Genomic DNA, 6,727 nt, shown 5'->3' with positions numbered 1-6,727 from the left:
TGTGTGTGTGTGTGTGTGTGTACGGGGGGGGGGGCATGCATATGGGAACATGCCCAGTGCTCTGACACTTATAAACCAGCATTATATAAAATAAATGCTGCCCAGGTGTATAACCCCTATAAATGTCCAGTAGGACAAAGGCCTTCCTTCACCAGCGTGTAAACGGAGGACCTGCTCTGCTCTGCTCCGTCCGATGTAGTCGTAGCTATCTGCCTCTCATCATCCTGAAGGCACTGGTGGGAGGTTCACGATCTGCTGCTCCAGGGCCCCCTGGTTCTGCCCTGGTTTGAGACCTACGACCAGGCCCTCAACCCTACTCCACAAGATCTGTCCCAAGATCTCGCACAGCTTCCTTCTAGCTGTAATCAAATTTACCTGCTTCTGGTAGGCCTGAAGGTTCCTGAATATCTTTATTAGACCAGGATTGGGGAAGCTAGGAGGCTTTTTTTTTTTTTAGTTAGACAACAGCTTTATTGAATCACAGTGACATTTATGTAATAACAGGTCACTTTGACTGATGTCACAAACTCAGCAGGACTTTAGTCCACAGTATCCCGAATAACTTTTGCATGAAATTCAATACACAGCTGATGGCAGAAAGAGGCAGCTTAATGTTTAAAGCAGAAAAGACCCCTCACTTTATAACCCCTGATAAGCTGTATACCGGGTGCGCATTGCTGGAATGGGCCGTTGTTTTCGTCCGTCTTCTTGTTGCTTCCTGTGTTGGTTGCCCACCTTGTCATTGGGACATGAGCCTAAAGGCAGTTAAAAGGCTTAATGCAGCTGCACGCACACGTCTCCATTAACTCCTCACCTTCGGTGGACCACAAGAAAGGAAGAACGCGCTATGAACAAAAACAGCACACTTAAGCTCACAGCTCCATCCGCCGACACCCTGTAAATGACAGCTTTACGGCCGTTTCTCAGCCACTTGAAGGCGTGAGGTGTGCTGCCTTCAAAGGAGCCTGTCATCAGCCAGACCGCACTATGCCCACGCCAACACCAAGAGATGCTGACTAGCAGAAAATGGCTTTTTATTCAGGGAAGCCCATTGCCGTTAATTTACGTAAAAATAAAAACCAAAAACGTGCAACGGTGCAGTACGAGTTTAAACAGTCTGAGTAATAACCCTTAGTGAAAACCCAAACATAGTTTCAGCTTTTTTTAACGTATGGACAAATGCAGTGTGTTGATATTACGTTTAACGGGAGAGGACGTTAGGATGGGTGTATGGTTGGGGTGATTTTGCCCACATCTTCAGGTCTCTGTCTTCCCTACTTACTTTGGAGGGAAACTCAAATTTACCATCAGAGGATTGGAGCTTTGCTTCGAAGAACAACAGAAATTGTTCGGAGGATGATTCGGCCAAGCTCCGGACCAATGTCACGCTCTGTGTAATAAGCTCCGTTGTTTCACCGCTTTCAGCTGGTCTGAGCTGACCCACATTTCCAAGCATAACACTCTCACGCAGTTAAATGCATTCCTTTGGGGTTTTTTTTGCAAGCCGTGCAAGTTACCGTATGGGCAGACGCGTAAGTGGCTACGTGATGTGATGAGCAACACAGGGATCTAGCGGGGGGGCGAGTCTCTGTCCACCCTAATGTTGCATGCGAGAGCTGAGTGGAACCGAAGCGTGTCTGTATCTGGGGTCCAGCATTGGTTGGCGTTCCGCCCCTAATGACCTCATGCCTGCAGTCCACTTCGTGGCCCACAACATACACATGCGAGATTTTTAGACGCAGTTCTGATGCTTATACTTAAACGTGCACAGGCCCAGTTCTGATTGGCTTTGCTTTTCTGATTCTAATCCACTATTATGTAGCCATTATGTCTATTGAAGTGCAGTGTATACAAATAACAGCAAACAGCTGTCTTAGTTTCATCTTAGCTCAAAGACGCACTGGCGTTCGCTGATTTGCTGTGATCATAAACTAGTCCAAAGCTGCTGTTTTATCACCCCACCACTGCAAAATGTCCCAATTAAGCAGCTGTGCAGTGTGAGTGCCAGTTTTAGCATTAGGTGTGTACTCACTGAGGAGTGGACACGGTCCTCACAACTGACTGGGGACCGGATGGGAGGGAGTGCAGCTCCGCTGTTCTCAAGGCCATTGACCTCACCCAGAAACTACAGAACATACTGGGATTATAGATGCCCTTATGACAGAATGGGGCTATTGGCCATTAGTTCACCACATTAGTTCATTAGTTGTGTTTGAGGTTTCTAATATAGGCTTGTTTTTCTGCTGAAAGCCAAGGAACAGCAGCATAGACACACAGTGCCGGTCCAAACTATTCCTGGGCCTGTGGGCTCTGATATCTTGAGTTTTCTCTGCAGGTGTCAGTGAAATAGTGGGCATCAGAGACAGAACATAACAGAATATAGCTTGAGTTGAAAGTTGATGACCTAGATGGGTCATTTTGTTACATTCTGAGAGAGTCCAGGTAGCTTCACGCCAAATCCTGATGTCATGATTTCACACTAGTGACAAAGTACTACTTTTTTTGTCTTAAGGCCATCGTTCTTGTGGGATATCACATTTTTGTTCCCTCTGGGAACGTGCAGAATGTCATCACCTAGTCATTACTTTCAGAAAGATTTACTGGTATGAACCGAGTGCATCTCCGATCTTCCAGGGCCTGAGGCTTCCAACACCATCGAGCAGAGCCATAGACTTTTAGAGGATATGTACTGTTAAATGTTGCCCTCCTTTTTCCGTACACGGCTTTCTACACGTCAGGAAGTATTTCAGGAACAGTCCAGACACTTTTCCCTGTAGAAAAGGCTTCATTGAGCTGATGAAATTTCATCTTACACGTCTTCCTCCTCATATCACTCCGCCTCCCCCGAGGTCCTGTGTTCGGCATGCACCTGCAGTGCCATAACCAGATCGTCTGTGCTTGTCCAGATGAGCCTTGTGATCCAAAAGATAAGTACTGGAAAAGAAATCAGCGCCTATTCTCCTGCACACTAAAGCCAGGCCAAAAAACTGTCATTTCATCTTTTATCATTCAGCGTTGCTATGTTTCATTCTTGCTTCTTCTTCTTTTCTGTGGCAACGATAGCTTTTTAAAAAATCTGGGTATGAGGAAGCATATGTAAATTTTTCCCAAGGCTGCAGGGCTCCATCTGTATTCCAAGCAGGAACCTCATTTGTCCTGTTAAAATATCACTGCTACTGCAATAATTCTACCAAGCCAACTTGAGGGGTCACGCTAACATTCAGCTATGCACTGCGTCAAAGTATTAACGTCTGCTCTCTACTGGACCAGAACTTGCACTCTTTTCTAAAAAGTTTATTCCATTATGCATATTAGCCAGATAAAGACATATATGTTACAATTAATAGTAAATAGTGAAAATAGTAATTGGTTTATTCTGTAGTCCTGCAAAAGAATTACACGGTGCAGTCCTGCGAGGTATAGTGGAGCGGCCCTGTGTCGTCTCCCTCTCTGGAGGTGGTCCTGCAATCTTCTTTCCATATGCAGAGCCTCCGAGTCCAAGCCCCTGAAAGGGATCCATATGGAGCCTTTCAGAGGTTCATCCATTAAAACCCCCTCGAAGCACACGGCTACTATCCCATCTGTCTCTGGCTCCGCTGTCCTCTTCTCTCCAAACGCATACTTTGCAGTGATGTAGTATCAATCCCCACTGTTATGCAAGCACGACTTCACAATAAGGAATGTGCGTTTATTTAGTACATAGATACAATGTGTTTAGGCCTAGATTTGCCTTCGCCAAGCAAAGTACAACTCCATAGTCCGAATGTGCACATGTTAACTTTTTAGACCAGGTGATCTATATCTACCAGCAACTGACAGTTCAGCAATTGAGAGGTAATTATTCTGGATGGTATCGGTCACCTGATCTTGGTTCTCACGGCCCTGCACCATTTCATCATATTCATAAACATACTGTCCAGATACTATTGAAACAATTTCCAGATGACATTGGATTGGATAAAGGAGTCATAAAAGCCATTGTGAGTTTGATATCATGAGCACAATACAACGATTACTTTGAACACACACGGCCATTTCGACGCTTGTTGTCTTTGGAGCTTGTGTGTTTAAAAGCATTTTAATGTGAAGAATGTGGAGAACAGCTGTTGTGTAAATTATGTGTGCACCATTTGTGGTTTTGCCATTACCAAAACTACAGGTACCCATTACATAATTCTCTACTTACAGTAAAAAATATTGCCTTTATGAGATTTGCATCTGGTCCCGTTCATGAGCCAATGCAGAACATGCACATTTCATGAAGAAACTACCGACTAAACTTGAATTCACCTTCTTTTTTCATAATCTCCAAAACCTTTTCCATTTCACTTTCACACATCAAAACAAAATGTCTGAAATCAATGCCATGCAGTGCTTCATCTTGACCAGCACAGTCTCACTAAAAGTTCGTTCCTTCAGGTTATCTTAAGAAAGCTGATATTAGCTTTTGTTTTTCTTTCTTCCTCTCTTGCTTTCTCTGTCAGGGATGTTATTAATGAGGTTTTACAGCTACTTGCTTTCAAATGCAACAAGCCAGAATGAAAGGTATTCATTAAAATGCCATTCCACAGATGGTCCTCATCAGACTGTTTTAATCAGCTCCCCCCCGGCCCCCTTCCCCAGGCTTCCCTGAGTCACCACAGGGGAGCCAGATGACCCCGACATGTGAAGTGACGCAGGCTCTGACCGTTTTGCGATGGCCTTTTAAATGCACGTCTTATCAACGGACGCGTGGTGTTGGTAATGAAAAATAAGCTCTTTGCATCCCAGGACAGATTGATCTTCCAGTGTTGCATGTGATTATTGATTTTCTGGATGGACTCAAGAAACACAAGCGGTGCAGTTTGGGAAGGGGACAAAACAGTGATGCACCAAATCTGACACTGGACAAGGTCTGCTGCCATGACGACTGCACCACCGTCTAGACTATACGAAGATCAATTGGTAGATCTCCAGAATGAACATACAGACATAATGTAATATAGCAAAGTAAGGCAGATGGTGTTGGGCCTGCCTACTGAGGATAGATAAGACACAGACTTGCTCCTCTGTGCTGGACTCGAGAGAGCTGGGATGTCTCCCCTGTGCACTAGAGCATCGCAGTAAAGGAGATGGAGGATTAATGTTAGGGTCCTCAGATTTACCAACATCACTCGCTGTTACAACATCGTAGGATGAATGTTCCAAAATGTAAACTAGCAGCTACGTTTAAGCAGTACAGGCGTACAGGAAAATGTGAAGCAACTGATGTTCCTACAAAGTTCTTAGTATCAAACCTGATTATGTTTAATGAACCTTTTTATTAATTTCTGTTCACTCCCACAAACCTTCACCCTGGGAGTTGACAAAGTTACAAAGCCTCAAATTCCAGTGAGATTGTCAGATCATTCCAGGCTGGACCTGTAGTTTAGACTCGATTAGATTAGGCTTCAGTAGATCATTGCAATAGTGGCCATTTCCCCAGTGCCTCATAATAAAGCTAAGGTTTATCTAGTGTTTGGACAGAGCCTGAAGCACTGCTTTTGCTCAGAATCAATTTATGGTCACCTTTACCATAACCGTGTTGTTCCACGTTGGCACCGGGCCCCGCGCGGTGAAGGAAACAGCTCAGCACCTTGGGTTTTATGGGACGGCATGCCGATGCTTTTTCCACCTCCGACACTGGAGCAGGAACGCCTGCACCCAGGCATCTGTTTACTGCACAGCCACGGCCGTGGGGAGATCTTCGGCACCGGGCCAGGAGAGGGAGACAGAGAGGGGAGAGCACGGGGTAGAGGGGGGAGATCTATAAACCTGCGAGCTCTAACACAACGCAGCCACCAGACAGTGACAGGAAGCAGCCTCTGTACAGAGAGTGGGTTTGATCAGAGACAGCCATGAGCAATACGCCCAGGCAGAGCCTGAGCTGAGACTATCCAACCGCGTTCACTTTTGAAAGACCTTCATGAAATGCAGAATTTCAGTTTCAGGATTTCAGGGCCAAGATTTTGGCATCGGCGTCGACACCATTGCAACAGGTCATGCAGTTTGTTACCATTCCGACCTGACATGTGTTTGCTTTTCAGCTAGGAAACCATGGCTAACAGTCCCCATTACACACTACTTCATCTACTGCAAACCGGCAAGGCAAATTAGTTTCCTACAGTTCTATAACTCATCCCTGCTAGTCTGCAGAAGATATTAGCTCTGGTCCTAATCAGGACCGTGGTATATGCTAATGAAGAAGCTCAAGAACATCTCGATATTAGAGCCAGATGTTTTAGAATTTCAGCTAACCGGAGGTAAAGGTTCTCAGGATCATCACTGCCCCATTTTGTCCAGTACAGAAGGAAAGGCAGAACAGCAGTATTCCTACTACATATATGAATGGATGAGCGTGGATTAACACTTTGTAGATTAGCACATGTGGTGGATTAGCCCATGTGGTTGATTAGCACATGTGGTAGATTAGCACATGTGGTGGATTAGCACATGTGGTGAATTAGCCCATGTGGTAGATTAGCACATGTGGTGGATTAGCCCATGTGGTGGATTAGCACATGTGGTGGATTAGCACATGTGGTGGATTAGCACATGTGGTGGATTAGCCCATGTGGTAGATTAGCCCATGTGGTAGACAGTGATGTCAGTAACGCGTTACTTAGTAACGCGTTACTCTAATCTTACCACTTTTTTCGGTAACGAGTAATATAACGCGCTACTATTTCCAGTCCAGTAATCAGATTAA

Source organism: Brachyhypopomus gauderio, chromosome 20 (assembly GCF_052324685.1).
Source record: "Brachyhypopomus gauderio isolate BG-103 chromosome 20, BGAUD_0.2, whole genome shotgun sequence".
Taxonomy (NCBI): Eukaryota; Metazoa; Chordata; class Actinopteri; order Gymnotiformes; family Hypopomidae; genus Brachyhypopomus; species Brachyhypopomus gauderio.
Note: the sequence above shows the minus strand (reverse complement) of the source record.